Raw genomic sequence first — 23,494 nt, 5'->3', positions numbered from 1 at the left:
TTACAAGGGGGTTTTTTGATACCTTGTACAATACCCTAGAGATTTTGCGTTGCTGGCAGGCAAGGCTGGGCTGCAAATTTTACATAGCATCTTTGAAATCAATACTGATCGGAGGCGTTTTTACTTACAGCTTTGCATTTAATTGAAAACTTTCAGATATTTAATTACAGTTGAAAATCTTGAAGGGTTTCTGGCAGCTTTGGTATGAAGATCTTAGCTTAAGCTTGATGTAGAGGATGTAGGGCTTTGGTGGCCATCCAAAGTGAAGATATTCCTGGAAGGGATGTCATATAAAGTGATGCCTCAAAACCAAAGTAAAACATTTCTGGTCTTGTGTCTGTCTCTCGAATTCAGCATCTGCATGGCCTAATGAAGCATCTGAAAAAAAATCAGATTCCAGGGATTGTCTTATATGAAGATATGGACAGCATCCTCCCTGAACGTGATAGTGTCCTCAATGATGGTGCCTTCAGTGGACATTATAGTGACAATCTCAAAAAATATGATGACATGAGGACTTGCCAGATGGATGCTATAAATTCTGGGGTGTTTGACAAGGCACCGGCATTGGGATGGATAATCAGAGGGAGAGAGAGGAAGAACAGAAAGTCCTAATTTTCATCTGATTTTGAAGGTTTCAAGGCTGCTGTTAAGTTTTGTCAGCCTGCAAGGGTTTGCTTGCTTCAACCAAAAGACCTGGGGCTTATCGACCAGTAAGGAAGGTCTGTTCCCAGTTAAAGACATTTGTATCCATGGCAGCTCAGAATAAAAAGAGAGTTTTGAGCCCCTCCGGGAGTGTCTTTCACATGATGAGTCAGTGTCAAGATGCTGCAAGAATATTTCCTCACTGATCATCTTCAAAGCGTGGCAATGTCTGTAGGCACCCAGTATGGTGGCAGCATTCCCAGAGCTAGTGCTGGGTGCTGCTTCTGCGTGTCCCTGCCTCCACGCGTGGCCTTGCACTGCGGGCCTGGGATACGTTATCTCCTGTGATGACTTTTTTTTTTTCAGGTAGTTTTGTAACTGATGCAGAAGTATTAGTAACTCATATTTTCTGTCTAGTTCTTACATTGTAGAAATGTCATGCATGTACATGAAGATACAAGACTGTTTGGAAAGATGATTTCCTTCATCTGAACTGTTTTTCTTTCCATTGCTCCCACTTTTCTGTTATTTTGGATTGACATAGGAAGTCTCTGTCTCAGCACCATTTGCTCCAGAGACCAGGATAGGTAACTGTGCTTTTTACAGTTATCACTTACCTTTTTCCAAGGTACTCGCTAACTCTCATGTCTTATACCTTCGCTTTACACATCTGGGGGCTAACTCCCCCTCAGCTGAAGTTGTGGGAATGACCCAAACCAGTTCCTCTCTGGAAATCTGGACCATAAGTGCTCTGTGGCTTGGTTTTTGACAGTAAAAAAATGGCTGAAATACTGGGTTTCCTCAAAGAATATGTCAGGCTTCAGTCTGCCTTGTTCAGAGGCAGCACACGACACTCCCAAGCCCCCACATCCTTTATGGGGACGAGAGTTAAACTGAATGGTCAGGTTAGGTTTTCCTTTTCTGTAAGGTGGCAGGCTGTAGGAATGACTGCAAACATAAGAGGCAACTGTACTGAAAGCTTTTGTACAAGAACGGAGACAAACAGCATCCGATTTTCGAGGGGAAAGTGGCCGTCTTTTCTGGTTGTTGGTGGTACGTGTGAAAATCATCCCCCTGAGTAATAAATAGCCTGATAAAGCAGCATTTTCAGATCTGATCTGCGTTAATCGAGAAGTTAGTGACACCTGCTGGCAGGCTCCGGCTGGCTGCGAAAGCCGCTGAAAAACATAGGCTTTTCTGCCTGACCCAGATTCAACAACTGCCCTTTAAATGTGCTTCTGCAGAATTTGCTGCTGTTTTCTGACAAGGGCAAAATACTCCACATTAGAGTTATTGTTTTCCAGGGTTTTTCAGCGGTAAAACCCGGTAAGTGATTGTGTGCAGCGACGGGAGCATCCCGACTCTGAGGTGGTTCCTGCCTGCACAAGCAGGATGGTGTCCCCGAGACGGTCCGTGCCTTTTTCTGGCTGCTTGAATTCAGCTGACACACCCCTCTCAAATCACCTGGAGTGTGTTTTCTGTAAAGGATGAGAAATTTGGGGAAGAATAGACTGTAGCAGAGGTTAAGCTCAACTAACTTCTTATCTAGTAACTAAATGCCATTTCTACTTATTAGGATGCATGTGTTTTGTATCGCTTGCGAGTATCTGGCTCATCTTATAGAGACATAGGGAATCGGTTAAAAAGAAGATAATAGCATGCTTGCATTTATCCATATCTGCTACACTTGCCAGCGTCTAACTTGGAAGAATACTTTTGCCTGCCTAGGGGAGGTTTGGAGTCACTGACCCTTTTTGGTGCAAGCACCCTTCCTGCGCGCACCCGGAGCCCGCCGGGCTGGTGCACGTATGGAGCAGAGGTTTTGGATGAGCAACAGCCATCGTCCAGGGTGGTGTTTGCCGCTGCAGAGCCAAAGGGAAAGCTTCAGCAAAGTTGCAGTTGGGATCCTTGCTGTGCCTCAGAGTAAAATGGTTCCAGTCCCAAAACCCTGTAAAATGAAAACCAATTAAAATATTTATGAGGACTTCTTGAAAGTCACTTTTCATCCTTTACAATCACATCTTCTGGTCGATATAAGTGTAGCATCATGTGTGTGACATGAAAGGATCATTCAGAAGGTATTGCTGCTGATGTCCTTCTCCAGTGATGGCTTTATTACAAGAGATTAACTATCAAACATATTTCTTGGATGGCCTAAAAAACCCAGCGTTTTAAGATCAGAGAAATAGAGACTTTTCCAAATTCCAGTCAGTTCAGGTGTACTAAGGTGTCTTTTCAGACATTGTTTAACGTTTTGGAAGTCTTTTATGCTCTCAGTTTAATTAGTTTCCTCTGGTTGAATTTGGATTTTGCATGTTGACTAAGTGATTCTTGCCCAAACCGCCTGAGGCGTCAAGTTGATCTCGACAGAAATGCTGAAGTAAACATTATTATTTGGTAGCTGCGACTGTTCAGAGACGCATCACTGGTGCCGAACTGTTACTGGCTGTGACAGCTCATTATCTCCCTGCTTTCCCAGGCACGGTAGTATCAAAATCACTCTATCCATGTTCTTAGTAGATCTTTTCGTTTATCCTGGTGGGCTGAAAATAGGTTTCTGTCCATTTTTGCGTGTATTGCTGTTGTCTGTACAGTAGTGTAACCATCTTTATTAGGTTTACAACATCTTTCTTGTGTAGTTTTATTGGTGCAGAGGCCAATGGGGAGGCATGTACTGGTGTAAGCTTGTTTTATGAAGTCCAGGGTATTTTATATATATATATACACACACATATATATAAAAAATATTGTAGTATATACTATTTTTTTTGCATATATACACATTTATAATAGTGGGCAAGCAGCTCAGCCTGTACATGGATGAAGATGACAACTGTTTCCAGTGAAGGTCAAGTGTACTTCCCAGAAACAGTCAATAAAGAGCTTTCCTGGTCTAAAATACTTAAAGGTGTCTTCTTGAGCTCATCTGGCTTCCATAATGGACCAAGGCCATTGTCCACTCTAGGTGATTTTTTTAATAATACACCAGCTAAGTGTGTCTGTTGTGATCCATTGGGTGTTTGTTTGAATCGCTGTAAACTTTTGGAACTGTTCTGAATCTGTATTAGTTTTTTTTTACTGCTCCATCTCAATACATGTGAAAATATCACGCGTTGAAATTCATTTCAATACTGTATTATTCAGATTGAATATGAAGATATAAAAGCCCATGTTTAATTAGCAGTTTGTCCCTCTTTTAATTTGGAAGATGGCCTTTTATGCACATGTGTCAGGGAAGTGGAGTAGAGGGAAAACTGATGTTTCCTTCTCTGGCTGGGGATTTGTGTTTCATTGTGCTTTATTGCAGCTGGGTCATCTTGGCAATCAAGCTTATTTTGAATGGGAGTTTCCTGGTTTTGCACAGGTGGCTATATTTATATTGAATCATAAAATGTTGCTAAAAGCAAACCAATAAAGAGTTATTTCTCTTTTCTCATGTATTAGAAGGAACAGCGATGGGATCATAATTGCAGATACTTTTCCAGGTCAAAAATGCTGTGATTGAGGTTATTCCACGTGGATGGAGGACTCCAAATGCAGAATGTATTTTTGATAAAACACCTCTCAGCTTGAACAACTGGTCCAGCATCATCAGGTTGATGAAGGTCACTAATTTTAATTACTTTTTAAAAAATTTTTAAGGAAAGATGTTGCCTTTTTGTTCATGACATGGGACAACCTTGTGATACTGGCATTTTGACCAAAAAAGTGGCCATTTTTACATGTACAGATTACAGAGTCTGTAATCTGCATTACCCATATCAGTAGATCATGGCGTATTTGCAAAAAAAAACCCCACAGATATCTGGCCTTATCTATGCAGCAAACTACTTTACACTCTCATCAGAAATAGGGAGGGAGACATCTTGAAGCCCACAGTTCTGCCTACAGTTGTAGTTTAGAAAACCATATTTGAAAGCCACCAGCAGTGGCTGGTGCTGGGAAAAACCACTGCAGGGGAGCAGGGGAAGGATATCCTGCTCTCACTGCATCCGAACATCTCTGTCCTAGGCAGATCCCAGGTGCAACACGTTGAACTTTGCTGGCAGCCTGGTCTTTCAAGGCTTAACTTAAATGGATTACATTCTTGCAAGGTGCTGGACTGAGGAGCTCCACCAAGATGATCTGCCTGGGTATCGAGCCCTTACGGTGATGTCTTTTGAAGCAGTAATGTGATTTTATTTAGTCAGATAGGGGACGTTATTCTCAAAGCTCAGAGATAACAAGTGCTACAGATGTGTGTGATGGTGAATCAGGGCCTTGGAAAGCTTCCAAAGAGGGAGGCTTTGCTGCTGACGGTCGAGCGCTACACGAGCTTGCGTCAGAAACCAGCCCTGTCATCCTTGCGTACTTTGGTGTGGTGTAAATGGCAAGCAAGCTCCGAGGGGTGGTTTGCAGAGGGTGGTCATTAAGATACGTATCTGCTTCTCCGTAATTGTGTTTTCTTTTTCTTCATTTGCAATAAATTTCACCAGTGAAGGAACCAATGAATAATTTTATGAAGATACTGACAGTCATTCCAGACCAGAATATTTTTTCTCTAAATCTGTTTAATTTTCTCAGAAATGCTTGCCTTTTTCTTCAGTGGGATGGATTCATTGCATTATGTATGTATCTGTTGTCATAAAAATGCTGACAAAAGAATTTGCCAAAGTAGCATTTGTTTGCATAAATTTAGCGTATAAGAACTTACTTGTGATGAAGTTGAATACAGCGAAAAGCCATTTGGTATGAAGAGCAATGGTCCCCATTTGCTGTGCCGTTGGTTATAACTTTGGTATCAGAGACAGCCAAAGGCATCCCTGTGCATGGAATAGTGCATATTTGTGTGTACAGTGTGGTAAGAGTGATATTTTAATGGTATTTGAAATAGTGTGGAAGGAGCCCGTGTTGCTGCAGTGAGACAGTGAGGCGCTGAGGGTGGAGGTTTGCATACAACCCCCTGGGGTGAGCTCCTATTCCCCACGCTGTGATCAAGCTCCTGTGCGTGGCAGCAGCTGTAGAGTTGTAAGGGCTTGAGAAACCCACAATTTCCCATGTTCTTCTCCTGTAACATCCAAAATGTGAGAAATGCCGCAGTCCCCGCTTGCCTGCCTGTTCACCTATTGCCATCCCCATCTCCAATGCACATGCTGTCTACGATGTAAGGATATAGAAAAAAAAAAACAAAAACCCAAAGAAACAACAAACCAACAAAACCCAAACCAAAACAAAAACCAGAAAAGGAATACGGAGCAGTTTGAAGCCTCGGCCTTGTATTGAATGTATTTAAATCCTCTTGCTCCTATCACAGCTGAACCTGTGCCATGGGGGATAATTCCATACGAGCAGAATCTATGTTTATCTGGGGAACTACAACCACCCTGATATTAAAGGCAAGTACAGGGATGCTCTTTGCATGGGGCTCAATGCAAAAGCTCGGGGGCGAGACAGGAGAGAGCCTGACCTCTGGCAGCGAGGACTGATGACAAATAAGCCACTGTGTCTAAAAGGCAGGATCACATCCAGCCGCTCCTCAACAGATGTGTGTATGTTATATTCGGAGTGGTCACGCTGGAAGCCTGGCCCAGAGGGGACTGTCTTCATGGATGGAGGATACAGAAAGAACGAGCATGTCGAAGCCCAGATCCAATGCTGTTTTCTCAGAAAAATGCTAACAGACTGGGCTCATCTGCTGGAATCGGCTGCTTGTGAAGCAGGGACAGCTTAGAGAAAACCAAACTCTTCTAAATGGGCTTTACCCCAGCACGATTCACCGGGTAGAGGGTGCTGGTGTCCTGGGCCTGGCCCTTCTCCTGGGCAGAGCAGGGAGGCAATGCCTTGTCCTGAGAGCTGCTCGTCTCTGACATACCCCAGAGGAACCAGGCATACAGCCAGCGTAGGTGGAGGCTGGAGGATAACTCTAGAGTGGGACTGACACGAAAAATGTTTGCTGAGAGCTCTTTAACGAACTTCAGTGTCTGTCCTTCCTGGGGTCTGTGGTGACTGCAGCTTTCCCCGACAGCAGTGGCCCTGCAACTCACTTAGGAGTCTTCCCCTGCTTTTAATAGACTTTCTTACGGTGCTGCTTGGTGCTCTGAGTTATTAAATTACCCAGTTGCCTGCAGCGCCAGAGGGACGATGCAAAAAAGGCTGCCTCGTCAGGAGGTGAACACCAGCATTTCTGGCTACAGCAAATTATCCCACGCCGAGCGCTCTGCGTGTGCCAAAAGCACCTCACTCCATGCGCATCCGGAGAGTCGGAAAAGTTAGAAATAAGTTGAAGAAACTACTTAAAAAGCCCTTGTCTGAAGTCCATCACAAGGAAGGCACCACTCTTCAGCTATTCCTCGCTTGCTGCTGCTTTTCCCAGCAGGTAAAAGGGGGGTGCGGGCAGGGCCATCCCCTGCCCCGGGCCGGTGGTGCAGGGAGCGCATCTCCTGGTGGCAGCGGTGCAGGATGCCCGTGGTCCGGTGGGTGGCATGGCCACCCCTCCGACAGCACCGCCTGCATCCCAGCTGCCGCAGGTTTGCCCTCCAAAACTCTCTGCCATCGTTTCCTCAGCTCCATGGGCTTTTTACGGTAAGTGCCTCTCTGCATTGCCAGCTTTTCACGGCTCGGCTGTCAAAACGGCACCCGGGGAGATGCTCCCCGAAGTCAGGCTGGCACTGCAGAATTCCCACGCTCACACCTTGGGAAACTTGCCTCTGGATATTACATATCGATTCAGATTAAGGGAATGATAATTGAAAATATTTTTTCCTGGTTACCTATGTTTTGACATCGTACCGCATAGTTTTATTTCGGTAGTCTCCATAGCTATTGCAAGCGTTCAGTGTGGTGTTTTCAGTGAGTGCACAAATGGTGCTCCCTTACTGTAGAATTTAAAGCAAAGCATCTGTTTTCTGTTCTGTGTTTGTTTAAGCAACTGTGACAAACTCCCTGGCTTTACAGGCACACTCCCTGCTTTCCTGTGGTACGTCAGAGTTTCTTTCTCATTGCTGATCATCAGAAAATTCCTGTTCCTCTCCCAAGTGCTGCTCTCCTTACCTTGCCTTGAATCTTGCAGGGAGACTCATGCTGTTGCTGTCTGGCACCTATGGGGTGACGTGGGCTGGGCAGTTATTGAGCTGAGCATCCATCCCCGCAGGTGAGGTATGGCTCTGCGACACACTTCAGCCTTCAGATTCATACGTCACCCAGATAGATATATAAAATAATCTAATAAAATTCTTATTTATGAAAGTAGAACAAAACTGCAAACTGATAGATGGCCAAAAGCAATATGGTGATTGTAAAGGATTTTTTGTTCAGCATCTCAGCTAACCTTCAGTTCTTCCCTTTGGGTCAAGCTGGACTCTCCCTCCATTAGTTTAAGGTGAGGTTTCTTGCTTATATTTTCTAGAAGTTGCAGCTGTACCTTCTTCTTCCATATGGAGAAGGGAATGACCTGGGCAGGAAACAAAAGCCGAGTCCTGCACCATCCCAGGGAAGAACGCAGCACTTGTTCCTATTTCAGAGTATTTCCTGCAGTTGGATATTGAACCGACCCGGCACTGGGGGGGAGTGGTTTTCCTCCAGCCCTCCTAAGGGTTTGGAGGGTTTTTTTCTTAATTAACATGTTGCTTGAACTTAATAACTGGCCCGATTCTGCTTTCTGGCTGCTATATTCTTCCACAGCCTTCTGAGGACACGCTGTAGATCGAATCATGATAGATAGTAAGTGAATCACTTTCCTGTCAGGTTTGTAACTACTCTTCCTCTGTGAGCATTACATAGGAGCAGGTATGTGACACGGACAGTGAATCTGGGAGTAGGATGCTTGATCTGAGCAGTTCTTTCCACAGCGGTGTGACCACACTTGGCTTTACAGGATTTCTTCTCATTTAGAGAAATACAAAGGTAATCAAGTAATTGCTCAATTTTGTCCATTATTTGTAATAATTTTGCCATGTCATTCAGCTGTTTCACATCCTTTTTGATCTCAGGAGTTCATTTCATCCATTCTCCTGCCCCAAGACAGGATCAGCCTAAACTATTCCTGACAGGGATTTATCTAACCTACCTATTCCCAGTATGTCCTGTGATGGAGACCCATTACCTCCCTAAAATAACAACAGTACTTCAGTACCCCCAACTACTTATTTCCATTTATTTCATGGGGGTAACATACTATGAAGAAGATAGAAGTTTGAAATAGATGACTGTCAGTCTTAGGATAGTGTGCTTTGACATAAAGGTGAGTAGCTTTTTATATTGTACGTAAAAAGTGTGTGATAGGGTATGTCAAAAAAATTAAAACTATTCCATTACAGCCATAACCACATAGCAGTACTACTGCGCCTGTTGCTGTAGGATTTCAAATGATACAGAAAACAAACACTTCAGTTTCTAAACTCGAATGTGTGACTTGGGTGTAACTGGGTGTATAATAGCAGGCAATGGTGAACAGTCTTGTAAAAAGCTGAGTCCTAAATAAATGAATAGCTTTTTATTTGAGGGAACTTGAGTGAAGTTGTAGGAGTCATTGCCTGAGAATGGCATGAAAGTGAAAAGCAAAAAGGAGCAGACAGATTTAAGGAAAAGAAGAGAAAAAAGTGGCTTTTTAAGAAGGTGGTTTCCAGCTCAGCAAGTCTTTAACCCACTCATTGGTAGAAGTGGGGAAAGCGAGAATCGGCCTGTGCATGCCTCGCTTCTCCCCCTCTCCTCCCCTTTTCCTAAGCGTTCGCTGGCATTGGTCATTTCGCAGCTGTGCAATGTGAGGAAAGGACATTGAGCGAGGTGGACCTGCGGGCTGACCCCGGCCGGCCGTTTCTGTTTGCCCTATGGAGGTTGCCGTGGAGTGACTGCTTGGCGCTGTGCCGCGATTGCCATATTTCTCTCCACGTCCCTTTGGACCTCCTCCAACGCATTGCAGAGGTAGCGCAGAGCGGCGTGAGGCATGCGTGACGTTTATGAGACAACGAGACGAATTCCTCTTGACCTGTAGTAATAGATTTCACAGACACGGAGGAGTATTCTCTTAATTAGGTAGGTTTAATTTTCTTGTATGGATTTGCACTACCAGGGCATTTCTTCCAGCCTTCCTTTGATAGGAAGGATGTGTTTGTGATGCTGGACTGCCACGGAGAAATCTGGGCTCATTTCTTGGCTGGGTCACAGACTTTCTGTGAGATGCTGGCAAGCAGTTTCTTCTTGTGCCTCGGCTGTAAACGAGGAGATCTTCTTTTCCTCTCTCAGGAGCTCAAGGCTGTTCCTTTTAATAATGCACCAGCCCCGTCGCTGTGATATAAATAAGACTTTCTTTGGCATATTTTTGTGCAGTAGTTCGATTCATCACTTCGAAGTTATCTCCAGATTTTTCATTCTTTCTTTATTGAGTGGTATTATCCTGTCTCACATTTTCATTTGCCTTTTCCTAACTGATGAAGAAGAGATACACGCGGGGATAAAGTACAGCTGCTGGTGTTCGCCTTGCAGGAGGGCTAAGGTGAAGAGCTTATCTGTTGCAAGGCTCCTCTCGTTATCCTGACACGTTGGTTGGAGCGCAAAACCAACTCTTTCTGAATGATGTTGGACGCAGCGTTCAGCTCATAAATATTTGTGTTTCATCACTGCATCAACGAGAATCTGGAAAGCTGTTATACTCAGTTGGTTCTGCCTTCAGTGACAGTAAAATTTTAATTAGTTTTACTTCTGGTGCTTGTTAACCCAAATGTAATGTCTGCTTTCATGTCGAGTTCAAGGGGAAATTAAATCCCTTCCAAAATTTTGGAAAGAAATAGCTTAAATAGAGGTCTGTTTTTGTGATTAATTTTTTTCAAGACAAACTGTTTTCTGCTCTTTGCAGAGCAAAAGCCTTCCACTGCCTTTATCCGTATCCTTAGTTCAGCCAACTTGTTTACAAGGATTGAGCTTTCAAATCAAAGCACCATAAGGACTCAGCTGTGACTTTGCCTGGATTATAGCAATGACAAGATCGCTAAGAACCTGCATTATGTTATTACTTGCTGTAAGCTCTGTGGAAGAGGCAGCCTTTGCTCTTTTGTTTTTTGTATACCACCTCCTCCAAAACACGCTGGCCTGTGCCCCGGGTGACACATCCACCCTGACCTTCCTGTGGGAAGCTCTGGTCTGACATTATCTCTGTAGGCACCAAACTGGGACCAGGGTTAACGGAGCAGTGGTTTACCCTCATGGCAACGGGCACTGCCGACCTGCTTGAGATGAAACCTGGGGAGAACGAGGTGGATCTGCAGAAGAGGAGACTGATGACAACCCACGCTCTGGAGGAGACCCTTGCTCACCACTGGGTCAGCGTCATCTCTGTAGGTGGAGCTGGATCTCCTCGCCATAAACTGCTCTGCACCTGACCGGCTCCAGCATGGATTTAGGGAGGGGGGGCTGCTGAATACCCGGGAGGACGGAGAGCTGGAGAACAAATAAGTTGTTTTTTTTAACAAAAAATCTCTTCAAAAAGGGGTTGGCGTGTTTGAGAACTGCATGTTTTTATAGCCTGTGAAATTTCTGCACAAATTGCTCTGCACAAAGCGCCTCTAGGACTGCTTTCCCGTGGAGCAGTGAGCGTTGGCCGTGCCTCCGGCTCACCCCGCGGAGCGCTTCTCGGGGGGCTCCCGCACCCGAGCGGGCTGGCACCAAAATAAACCCCGCTGGCAGCAAAGCCAGCTTTCCCAGGAGTCCTGCATATGGCAGTTTCAAAGCTTCTGTGCCGTTCCTGGGCCCAAACCTCAAGGAGGGCGACAGAGCAAAATTGCTGTGCTCTATTTCTTTAATTAGCTAAAATCTTGAAGATTCAGTACAGCCGCCCTGGCTTGGAGCGGATAGCGACTGAACTCTGCCCTTCCCGGATAATCAAGCTCCAGAGAAACAAGGAAAACCATTGCAGAATAAGCCAGAGATTTCTTCTGGCGTGTGGATACGTGGCCCCAGGTTGGCCATGCGCGGCATCCCCCGTGGGAACTGCATTCACTCCCCAGTGTTAATTTGGGAATGTGCTGGCAGCAGAGAGCTTTAGCCATGGCCTTGGAAAACATGATGCTCAGTTTTTAGAAGTTTGGGTTTTTTTTTGTGATGTCTTAAAAAGAAATAACTGTAATTAATTTTGCAGTGCTGTGGTTATTTCAGAAGGCTGGCTGAAATCGTATTCTATACGAATAATGTTTCCCTCATCACCTCCCAGCACTTAATGGATGTAAAAGTGAGGGCAGAGTCTGACTTCTGTTTGATTTTGACGCAACTAGTTTTAGTCACAGTGTCGATTCCCCCAAAGCTGAGTGAATGCACTCATTTTGACACCCCTTAGTGTCACTGTCTACAAAGCCTCGTTTAAGCCTGTGTGTGTTTGAAGTCATGTACTGCAGCATATTACTGAATTTTGTTGCTGACTATCCTTACACGGAGGAGTCAGCAAACTCTAGTTAGAAACAATGAAAAGAAAATTTAATAAAATAGTATAATACTACATTTTAGGGACATGGTGTAGTGGGCATGGTGTGTTGGGTTGACGGTTGGACACGATGATCTCAGAGGTCTTTTCCAACCTTAATGATTCTACGATTCTATGACTGGCTGAAATAAACATAGGACTAGAGATATTTTTCCTTATTTCCCACTCTTTCCTTTTCGAGGTACAGTGAAGTATTTGCAGTTTGGGTTAATCCAAAACATAAGCCCTGGTGTCATCTGCTGTAGGTGGCCTGGCTGATACAAACATTGCTAACCCTGCCCCAAATTGCCCAGTACAAACAATAAGATGTCACCTCCAAACTGGGTGTTAAAATCACAATTCGGGTAAGAACCAGCAGTCCCATTTATGCCTGTAATTATTAGTCTTAACTGAAACTGGAAATGTAAAGATCTTACCTGCATTAAAACGTCTTCAGGTGGTGGTAGAACTTTGCAGAGCTCTATAAAACCTATTGTCTCTAGTGAAATCAGTCTCTTTGATCTCAGTCTCCATTTTGGGTTTCTACGAAATGAAACAAAACTATGCAAATATTTGAGAAGAGAATCAAATAGTTATATTACAAATAAAGCGACTTTTTTTCCTGTCCTATGGAACATGTTTTTATTAAAGCTGGTATGTCTGAATTTAAAAATACTTTCACGATAGAAGAGGAGTAAATGGGTTTGTTAATTATGTGGATTTGCAGCTACAAGGTGATTCTCAGTTTTTAAATGTCAGATCCGATATTCTTTAATCCTTTTTTCTTTTTCCCTAACTGATGAGATAGCTCATCAAAAAGACTTGGCAGCCGTATGAGACAGAAGAAGTGAGCTGCGGGTGCGAGGCAGAGGGACGATAGAGGCAGCGACCCAGGGGCACGGGGAGAGCAACCCGACGGCTGCCGACCCGCCGGGGAGCGCGCGCCGCAGCTCCCACTGCCCCAGGCCATCGCTCGGAGGTTGGCCACCGCCTCTCCCACCCCATCCCCGCTGCATGGCGGCTCGCACCCATCTGCCGCCCACCCATCCGCTCCGTCTGCCTCGCGGTACCGTCTGCCTCGTGAGGCTGCTTAGAAGGGGCACATTCCCAGCCTACGGGCCCAGGTCCTCTGTGTTGGAGCCACCGAGCTGGGTCCCTTTCCTCCCCGCCGTGGGATGCAGTGCTGGCTGTGTCCGCAGGCGCCGGGAGAGGCAGCCTACGCGGGCATGGGAAGCATCGCGTGGGCAAGGATAGGCGCAGTCTGCTCAGAAACCCCTGTGTGAAATGGCACCTGCCCGCTCCCTCCACGAGCTCCTCCTGGATGGCCAGCTATGCCTAAATATTACATAAACGTGTATTATGCACATCATGTGCAATATGATAATACATGTAGCCAAATGCACACACATAGAGATTCATGCATTAAATTGTTTGAAGACTCTTGTTTACTACTATTGATTCGTATCAGCTCTGCTCTGATTTTAAATCCATCCAGGCCTTGGTGTTCTTTCGCTTTGATGGTTCATACCCCTCAGACAGCAATTTGTATGTGTTTCATTTAGAACCTCATGACAGGCCACAGTTTTGCAGTAATAAAAAGGGTGCTTTACACTTAAAATGATTAAATTGTCGAACAGCTTCTGAGCACGCACTGAAAAATTATCTAAGCTAATCATGTGCTTATGATTTTCATGAGAATTTGCATGTGCAAATCAGATATTTGGTTGCACAACCACCATATGAGTTGCTGCAAATGCATATAAGCAGGTTTGGCAGGTATATTTGGGCTTGGTCAATTCTTGGTCAAGAATTGCTATATGCTAAAACCTGGAGGGTGGGTTGAACTAGGCTCAGTATTGGTCATTAACATCAGAGGGATGTTATCTTTGTAATGCTGCTTAAACCTTGTCTAGCTTAATTTCATTTTATGTAGGGGTGCTAGTATTTTGTGTTCTCCTTGGTAGGGAGCTAGTCCTTTTATATTGTTTTTCAATTTATTACTCATATGCATATACAGTTTATCACTGTTGATTTTAATAAGGTTTTTTTTTCCCTGAGTGATTTGTAATTCAGAGTCAGCTTCTATGAAAAAATGAAGGGTTTTCTTCAGACGGGTCATGATACTTTGCAGCAGACCTGGAGAAAAAGCGTAAGTTAAATGAGCCCAGCACAGTGCTCCAACACCACTGTACTTGATTACCACAGTCGCAGTTAGAGGGATGACCGTGCAGCTGGTGAATGAAACATATCTAATATTAGTATACTACTGCTGCTTTCCAGGAGTAATTTGTTAGTAATTATTTGGGGAACAGGGACAGTATCCATCTTAGTGCTCTGCCCAACTCTGTTTAAAGAAGATAACTGCATGCCAAATTGTTCAGTACACAGAAAGGAGTGAAGGAAGTTTATCTGCAAATCTAAACGTTGCTCAAGTTTTGCACAAACCCAAAGTTGCCTGTGCTGTGCAACAGCCTCTCAGCGCAGCCAAGCCGGGTGTCGAGGGAGGGAGGGAGCGGTGATTGATGAGCTGAGGAGGAGCCCGGCCACACCTGCAGTGAGTTTGGGATTTGTGAGCATGAAGTTAAATCACCAAATGCTCAATGCCTAAGTCAGTGCAGGTGAGCTCAGGTCAACTGGACTGGAAGTTTAAGAGACCGTCATTAATCACATCTGCAGAGTCTCATTCAGCCATTGCTTTTAAGGGAGGAAGAGAGAGCAAGCAGCAAATTTGACCAAATGGCTGGTGCAGATGCGAGCTGAACAGGCGATGTGCTCGTGTAAGTCAGACCTGCCTGGTCCTTGCTGTTGTCTTTTTCTGCAGCACAACTCCTCTGTAGAGAAATATGGGGTAGGACTGAAAACGTGCACAAGGCAAGCCAAAGTGACCAGTGAGTAAGGGGATCAAGAGATTTTAGGATAATTAAATTGTGCTGTGCAGTCTGACTGGGCTTTTTATGTAGCCAATGGAAAGAGATAGGCTGCTCCTTAAGGTAATTTAAGGGATGACTTTGATGCTGAGAAAATATCTGGAGCCATCTGGTTTTGCGTAAGCATCCTTTGGGGAGGTGCAGGAACAGCTTCGTAAGTACGGCCTGGGGTGGGACTCTGCAGGGAGGGGAGTTTTGAGGAAAGGGTCTGGTTATGACACGATGCTTCATAGACTCGAAGTAACAAATATGCTATTGCAAAACAGCCGAATAGGTATGGGGCTATGGCAGACTGGGAGGGCTGCCTAATGGGGAGGTGAGGCAATCCTTCCTGCTTTGCTCTGGGCTGGTTAGACCTTGGGAAAGCATCCCACTTTGAGCTTCATCCTCAAATAAACAGACGATTGAGGAAACAGAGTCCAGAAAGGTACAGCAAAAATGAGCTGAGAATAGAGGCTGTGGGGAGAAAAGTTGTGGGACTAAGGCTGTTTACTGTCAAGAAGAGAGAACTGCAAGGAGGTGAGATCGTATTGTTTGAGTTCTCCTGGGCTGCTGCAGAAAGGAAGGGAATGGGCAGTTCTCTATGTCTGTGATGGTTGGGATGAGAAGAAGTGATAATTTGAAGATGAGAATGGAGAAGCATTGGGATTGATTTGCCCTGGGAAGTTGTGGAGTTGCGGTCACTGGGGGTCAAAAGTTAGACAAACATCTGCCAGAAAAGATAGAGCTGACCCTGCCTCAGGCGATGGGCTGCCTGGCCTCTGTTCTGAGGCTCCTTCCAACACTCTTTGCTATGATGATGTTGAAAGCAAATTCTGCACAAAAATAAGTCAATGTGTTGCCTTTCCTCTGCAAGGAAGAAGATGCAGGGTGTGCCCAGGAGGAAGAGATGTGGAATAAAGTAGCTGTGGCAAGGGGCAAAACGTGACTGAGACCTGAAAGCAATATAATTATTTTTTCCTTTCTTCTCTTTAAATATTAATAATAGCCTTTTTTTTTTTTCACGCTATCAAGATAGCCAGCATTATTCTATGCTGTTGCCTAAGCCATTAATGCACTGTGCTCTGAGTTATATTTTGCAGGCCTTTTCCTTTCCCTCCCAGGAGAGATTTTCTTATAAAGTGCCATCGTAGGCAGCGGAGCTGGGTGCTCGGTACAACGCAGTGTGGTACTTTATGAACGAGTTCCTTGGGTTCTGGAACAAACAGTGACTTTCTAAGGCAAGACTCCTTTGCTTCCCTACTCAACAGTAGGCAGCCCTGCAGGATGGCTGATTTTGATAATAATAAAGAAAAGCACACTGTGTGGACGGGGGAAATAAGAAGAAAATGATTTGTGAGTGGTTTGGAGTGGGATTCTCGGGGCTGGCATCCTTGTCTGATGGAGCTGTCGGTACCAGGAACACTGCAGCAAAGTGCAATTAAAAAAGCTAGCAAGTGTATACTGTCCAAAAACCTTTGCATGTAACAGCACAAGTGTGTCAGGTTTGGGAATTACCAGCCCTCCTGAGCAAGGCACAGAGAGCTGAGGGCTGGCAGCTGTACCAGTGGCTGGTGGAGTTGTTCTCTGGAACGTAGATCCTGCTGTAGGTGGGGTGGATGTGCCCTCAAACAGTCCTGCTTGCCCAGCTACAGGGGTTCCCGTGGGCTGTGGTCATCTGCTCGAAACCAAAGCTGAACAAAGCCTGGAAGGTTTTGTCTGTTTGGAAGCTATTTTTTCCTCCCCCCCCCATCTTTTGAGATGCTTAGCAGCAAGCCTGGGCAGCAGAGTATCAGTGTGGCCCATAATTTCAGGTCTCTGTGATCAAAGCTTCCTGATGAGTAAAGCCTTTTTATCAACATCAATGATGGGAAGAAAACAGGCTTTGCTCTCTCCCTGCTGCGGAGGTTATTCGTATTGCCCTGTGTGCTCTGGATTGCAAGAGGCCGGGGCTGGCTCTGGCTGGCAGTGCTGCTGCTGCGTTGGCAAGAGGCCGTCCCGCACCTGGAGGTCTTCCAATCTTGTAAAGACAGTCAAAGCAAGGAAGTGCAGGCTCTCAGTTGGCTCATTAATGCCTGCGCTTGTCGCTTCTAAGCGGAAATATGTTGGGTGGCTTTTGCATATTGACAGGCTTTTGATATTGGACAGGATTGTGGAGAATCCAGAAGCTGCTTGAAAGTCATGGGTTTTTTTCCTTGTCTCGGATATGCTGAGGGTAAACAGCTCTGCCCTCTAGTGCCGTTTGCCAAATCTGTTAAAACCTAACACATGGGTGATCCTGGGAACATGCCTCACCCAGAGCATCCCTTGGAGCACAGTGATCTGTATCAGCCTGGGGCTGCTCTGGGCATCGAGCCGGGCAGGCTGGGAAGGGCTGAAACCTGGCAGCTTCCAGGTAGGAGGGTTTTAGCCCCATGCCCGGCAGGGAAGCGTGGCACATGTTGGCATCCCCTCTGCACAGCATCTGCAAGTTCATTTCCGTATTTTCACTCAAGCAACCCCGTCGAGTCTGATATTTGCTTTCCCATAATGTTTATTATGCCTTTGAGAGACATGTAGAAGAGCTAAATGATGAACAACCATTTCGGCAGCTTTGCTCTTTCAGCCCCATAAATAATGAATTCATCAGGGTGAGAAAACACATGCCCAGACACAAACACATGCAGAGCGTTGTGGAGGAAAGGGAATAAGAATGGAAGCTTAGGATCCAAACGCAGAGCCCTGTGCCAGTAAAACGGGAACTGTTTTTTGGAGTGAGATAGTGTCAGAGGGGGAGTATGGAGTTAATTGCCTCAAGAGGAGACAAAAAGCAATTAGGAATGCAGGCGAGTGCCAGCTGAGGTTTGAAGTGATAGGTTGCTACCTGCTTGGCTTTTGGAGAGGGCCATTAGTTCGAAGGGGATGTTTGGTTTATTGTCTGTACGTCCTGTCTTTAAGCTGAAATAATTCACTTGTGACTCAGCTTGTGTGGTGGCTGGCTCCCTGCAGCCCGACAAGGTGTACAAATATATTTTGAACCCGCTGGCCAGCTTCAACTTGATGGGACAGGGTGGTGTGGTTTCAAAGAGACTGCATTTTGGGAAGTTTTGTAAAAGAAAATAAATAAATGAAACCCCACGATTCCCACATTGCCCCTGCTGAGAGTACTTGCAGAGGTGGTGTACGTGCAACTTTTTATAGACACCAGGGAATCCACAGGCGAGGACTGGGGAGGCAGCTCCACGGGGCTTCCTTAGCCCCAGTGCTCACAAACAAGCCGCTGCAGCTGGAGAAGCGAGGGTTGCGTGGTGAGGCATTGCATCACGGAGCGTGCCGCGTCCAGGACTAATGCGAGAGGAAAGGAAGAGCTGGCTTCTCTCGCTTCGTTGGCAATTAAAACGGGCAAGCGCAGCGGGAGGAGGTCTGGTGTGCGGTGGCAGAGCGTGTCAGCGGAGCCCTGCAGAGCCAAGTCTAATCGGCTGAAATGCAGAGCTGCCAGTGCTAGCCAGGGGCTGGGGAGAGTGGGGATTTAATGCTTCATGCTTTTCTTTGCTCTGATGTATTTTCCCCATTTTCTTAGCACCGCCAGCTCCTGCCTTCAAAAAAGCACTTGCCTGCTCTTTCGAACAACAAATTGCACGTGGCTTGACAGCGACAGCCTCTGTCAGAGGCCACGTCTCCTCTTTGGCCGTGGGAGCATGCATGAAGGAGCCAAGCCCGCTGAAGGCGAGAGGTGGCAGGCTGATTGCCAGCACTGCTGAGCGCTTGTGGTGGTGGCGGAGCTGCAAGGCAGCTGCTCTGTGCCGGACACCTTCACACCTCATCCCCTGCCAGGCCGGTCGTGGACCTCTGGGGTTTGCAAAGGCGCTCTCCCTGCTGATGCTCTTGGGTGCCTTTCCCAAGAGAACCGATGTGCAGCAGGAGGCTTGAGCCCAGCCGGTGTCGGGAGCCGCTGGGTGGGATGCTGGGCAGGGCAGGGTGCAGGGTGAGCTGCCGGTGCCTGCAGAGCTGCCCAAAAACCAGGTGTCTGCAAACCTGGGCTGTATTGGGAAGGTAAATGAAATGCAAGTGGTTCACCTAGGCAACTTTAGCAATGTTCTGCTGGCTGGAGAATAGCATTGTTGTGATAACTCTGCTAAGTTCTTTTCTGGAAAAATAGCAAGGAAAAATATTCTGGTTTGCTTCCTGGACAGCCAGCGGAGCACATAGGCAGCTCTTTGATTTATGAAACACTGCGACTTCAATTTTCTGATCTTTTTTAGCTTGATTTGCCCTGATAAGAGCTAGGGCATTTTCATAAAGTTTGATCATCTGCTTATAGCCTTGTCTAAAATGTTTCACAAGTCAGCACCCAAAATAATATTATCTTTTGTGGAGCTGGAAATTTGTTTGGGGACGGCTGGACAATTCAATTTGGAGGCACTTTACCACTTGGCAGGTGGTGATGGGGGGGGAAATTTATGCAGAGTTTATAGATACTGAATTTCTGAGTTTAACTGGGGCTTGCAGTTCTTTCGTTGGCATCAGAACCACAACTACTTGACTATTGCATAAATAGCCCACTAATCTGCATGCACTGGTGTGGGTTTTTTTTTCCTTCCCTTCCTTGAAACTCAGGCCATCCATGACAACTCTTGATCTTCTGTATTTTTCTCACTGATCTCAGAAGCAAATGAAGCCTACAAGATCATGCTGTCTGAGCTCCTTCCTTCTCCCCATAGATTTTGAACTTTGTTAGCCTGTCCTAATCAAATTTGACTGGGGGTAAATACTGCGTCACTGTGGGTTTTGTGACGCCAGGTGGCTGAGCTGAGCAGAGATCTCTTGGTGCCTGCAGAAGTTCACACCAAAGATGACAAATGGAAGCGGGGGAGAAGGGAAAGAAAGAGACATTGGTAATTCCCGAGTTGGGGAGAAGTTCAGCCAGAGCTTGCCCTGGTAACTGTCAGTTCCTTTATATATCTAGTCAGTGTAATGATGAAAGCTGAAACGTAAATGCAAATACAAGGTATTTTTGCAGAGCATCATTCTTACGAGTGCTACAATCAGGGTAGAAATAATATTTACAGGGTGAAATATTAGAGAGATACTAGCAAAGAGAGAGGAAAATGGAGAGGCATGAGCAAAAGAGAAAATAAGTTTTCAGCCAGGTTTTGGAAAGAAACAGAGAGTTGGAGTTCATCTAGATGGCAGCAGCAGGCATTGCTTTTCCTACCAAGAGATGTCACGTGTCTGGAGAATAAAAGAGAATTAAAAATTTGCCTCATTAGTGGATGGCGGTAGAAGGAGCTACAAAGAAGAACTAAGAGTAGACTGAAACATAGATTTATGTGTACTTCAGTTTATTCAGAATGAGTACCTGATACTGGGCAGCTCATAAAACCAGGCTGCTTTATCTGTCTAATCCCTGTCTGTTTTAAAAATCACGTTTGGGTTGAACAGTTTTGATCCTGTCGCTACTAGAGAGTGGCCGGGGAAGGAGATCAAAGGCGATGGCAGAGGGTTTGCCCCAGCCTGGAGCCCAGCACCAGGACATGCCGGGGTTTGGGGCCATCAGCGTGCCCGCCCTGACCCCGTTGCCTCCTGGCTGACGGGAGTAAATTTTGGCAGCTGGCAGACAGAGAAGTGGCTTTGGTGGGAGCGCGGGGCGGTGGCCCAGCTGCAGGCAGCGCGTGCGTAGGCAGAGCCCTCCTGCCCGGCTGCGGTGCCCCAGGCAGGGTGGACCACGGACATGGGAAGGGGCAAATAGCCCCCAGCATCCTCAGGAACAAGAGGCACGTGTGTTTTATGGGCTTGTTTATCCTCTGCCCTCTCCCATGAGGTCAAACCCAGAGCACCGAGTACCTCGGGGTGGCTGCAACCTTTTGCCCTGGCGATGGTGCCAAGCAGGGGGCACTTTGCATTTGATGTAGGCAGCTCCTTTGCCTTTTTTTCCTCTTTTTTTTTTTTTTTTTGTGAGTCCTGATCAAGGAAGCTAATAGAGCCAGCAGCTGTGTGATTAGTGGGAGCAGGTCCTCGTGTTTGCCGGGGGCATTTGTCAGCGAGCCTGTTGCAGGCTGAGCGCGCGGTGCGTGCGGAGGTGCTCGCTTGGCTCGCTCTGCACTCTTACCGCCGTGCCAGGCAGAGACATCGGTGAAGATGGCACAGGTGGGCTGCTTGGTGTGATTGAAAATAATTAGGAGAGCATTAGGTTTAGGTTGGAAATGAATGGGTTGTCCAGCTGTAGCTGCTGTGGAGAGAAAGTTGAATGTTAATTAGATGCCACCAGTAATTATGGTGATTATGTATTTTTTGAGTGGCTGTTGGGAATAGCTCAATTCACATCCAGAGGGTAATGTGAATGACATTTCTAATTGCTTTAAGGAAGAGGGAAGGTACTTTTTTTTCTTTTTTTTTTCTTTTTTTTTAAAAAAAACAAGGACAATTACAGTAAAACAAAGCTACAGTAAGATGCAAAGAACTGTAAGTGGTTTGATGTAACTGCTCAGGAAAAATGAGTGTTGGATGAAGTAAGAGAAAATGCTTTGTGTCTGGTGCAAGAAATACATCCTGCTTTTCCACATCCTGACTCTCCAGGAAATGTCTTGAACTTGGACCACAGCCCTGGCCAGCAAGGCAGGGGCTGGGGCACTAATCTTTAGTCTTTAGGCTGTGAGTGAACTAAGCATGTAAAAATGTATGGATTTAACAATTGCCATAAACAGACTGTGGCAGAGATAGGACCTACACCTGTTCTTCTATCTTCTGGTGCTTTTTCTCAAGCAGTCCTCCTGAAAATACTCTGATTTTATTTTGCTGGCTTTCAGGCTTGTCTGATGCTTCTTCTCCTCCTTCCCCCCCTCCTCCTCCCTGCCATATTACACAGATAAACAAAGGTAATGCCAGTAAAATTCACAGCAACAGTGATTTTGTGAAAGACTATTACCTGATATTATTTGCAGACAGCCAATTTTAATATTTAGACCAGGAACCTAATTTTACAGGCTTGTCCATACACAGGGCTACTCTGAAACAGTTGTTCCATGCATATTTATGTAGGCATTGCGATAAAACAAGTGCCCACATGCGAATCTATTCAGGAATAGCTGTTGTTGCTCTAAATTCAATTTTTCTTTCAGTTTTTTCTTTCAGTTGTAGATCAAGCCTCTCACTTGTACCCACTAGTTAAGAAGTGAACTCATTAACATGCCACCCACTATGTCTGATAACCTAACTAACACCTTCGATCTCAGACAGTCTCAGCTCAAATTCACTCTTAGCATTATTTGTCAAGATTATTTGTAGAATACATTTGCATAAATTCCCAACAAGCATGTACTGGACACCCAGACTTTTGTGGAATACTTGACTGGAAATGACTGGTGTGCAAGAATGTTGTCTTCCATGCAAACCCACTAAGTACTCCTGGGGGTTCCTCGCTTCAAGAAATAATAACAAACACATGAATCTTATATGCAAAAAAAAAATGCAAAAGCCCAAGAACAATGAGCTATTTGTACAGAAACCCTCTGATGGTTGGACAAGGACAGTCTCCTGCGATCCACAGGGAAGGTCCACCTAAAGCACTTGTGTGGCTGCCTAGCATGAAATTTAAAAAATGCACCATTCCCCTTCGTTCACAGGGGAAATACAGTACCTCACCACCTGACCTTCCTGAAGCTGATGTTTGGAAGACCCTTGCTGCTGATGATTCGGGTAAGATATTATCTGGGTTTTGCATTGGCTGCATTACTTGCTGTTAGGGGCATGAGTGATTTTTCTGGGCATTGGGACCATACAAGATACCCTCACGACATTCAGTGGTCAGCATGTCTTAGACAGAACTAAACAGGTACCCACCACAGTGGCGTAGCCACCTTCTTGGTCTTGTGCTGCTCTGTCTGCCTGGGCATCAATTGGAGAGGTGTAATCTTTCACCAAATGGCCAACCCCTTACCTTCCTCCAGCTTTTTTCTGCATGTGGAGGTTCTTCAGTGGTCTCTGGTCTTGTTACATGGGACCACCTACTCCTTTGGGTATGACTAGAAGTGCGTCCATCACAGGGCCAGAGTGCAGGTGTCCTGCATCAAGCGATGGGCATGTGCAGACAGCTGCTCTCCCCTGCACCCAGGCACGTGGGCATGTCTGTCGCATGGTATGCGCTTGTCAGAAGCAGCTGTGTTTTGCTCCCATAATGGATGTAGTGGCGTGGTGGGGGAAGGATTGCAGATCTGAGGGAGCTGGAGCAGTGGGGAGTTGATGGCTGGAGCAGTGGAGTGCCCCACATCTGGGAACAAGCCTTGGGTTAACAGCTGGCTGAAAACTTTCGGTGGGTTTGTTGCATCTAGGGGCGCAAGATTTGTCAAACAAAAGGCTCCCCTCTCAACTGCAAGCACAACGGCACTTGCATTCCTTAATTACTTCCATCTAGGAAAGTTGATGGTCTCTTTGATTAAACTTTGTTAAATGAAAAGTAAGTGGCAAGATGAATGCTTTGCTTTTGCATTTAAAATCCCACTCCTAATTAGATGTTACGGAAGCAGGAATGCACTTTTTTCCT

General features: G+C 45.7%; 1 protein-coding gene across 3 annotated transcripts in view; it reads left to right on the top strand.

The window, feature by feature from the left end:
- Window positions 1-23,494, top strand: part of SYNPR (synaptoporin) — a 110,703-nt gene that overhangs the window by 31,888 nt on the left and 55,321 nt on the right. For 2 of the 3 annotated variants that reach the window (XM_075158449.1, XM_075158450.1), the window contains exon 3: window positions 22,578-22,650. The exons of the other annotated variant lie outside the window; for it this stretch is intronic. The gene's annotated coding sequence lies outside the window, so the exon portion shown is untranslated. The remainder of the gene's footprint in view (window positions 1-22,577; window positions 22,651-23,494) is intronic. 3 annotated transcript variants of the gene reach the window in all.

The sequence above is a fragment of the Calonectris borealis genome, chromosome 10 (assembly GCF_964195595.1).
Source record: "Calonectris borealis chromosome 10, bCalBor7.hap1.2, whole genome shotgun sequence".
Classification (NCBI taxonomy): Eukaryota; Metazoa; Chordata; class Aves; order Procellariiformes; family Procellariidae; genus Calonectris; species Calonectris borealis.
The sequence above is the reverse complement of the archived record's forward strand: the minus strand, read 5'-3'. Positions and strand labels throughout refer to the sequence as shown.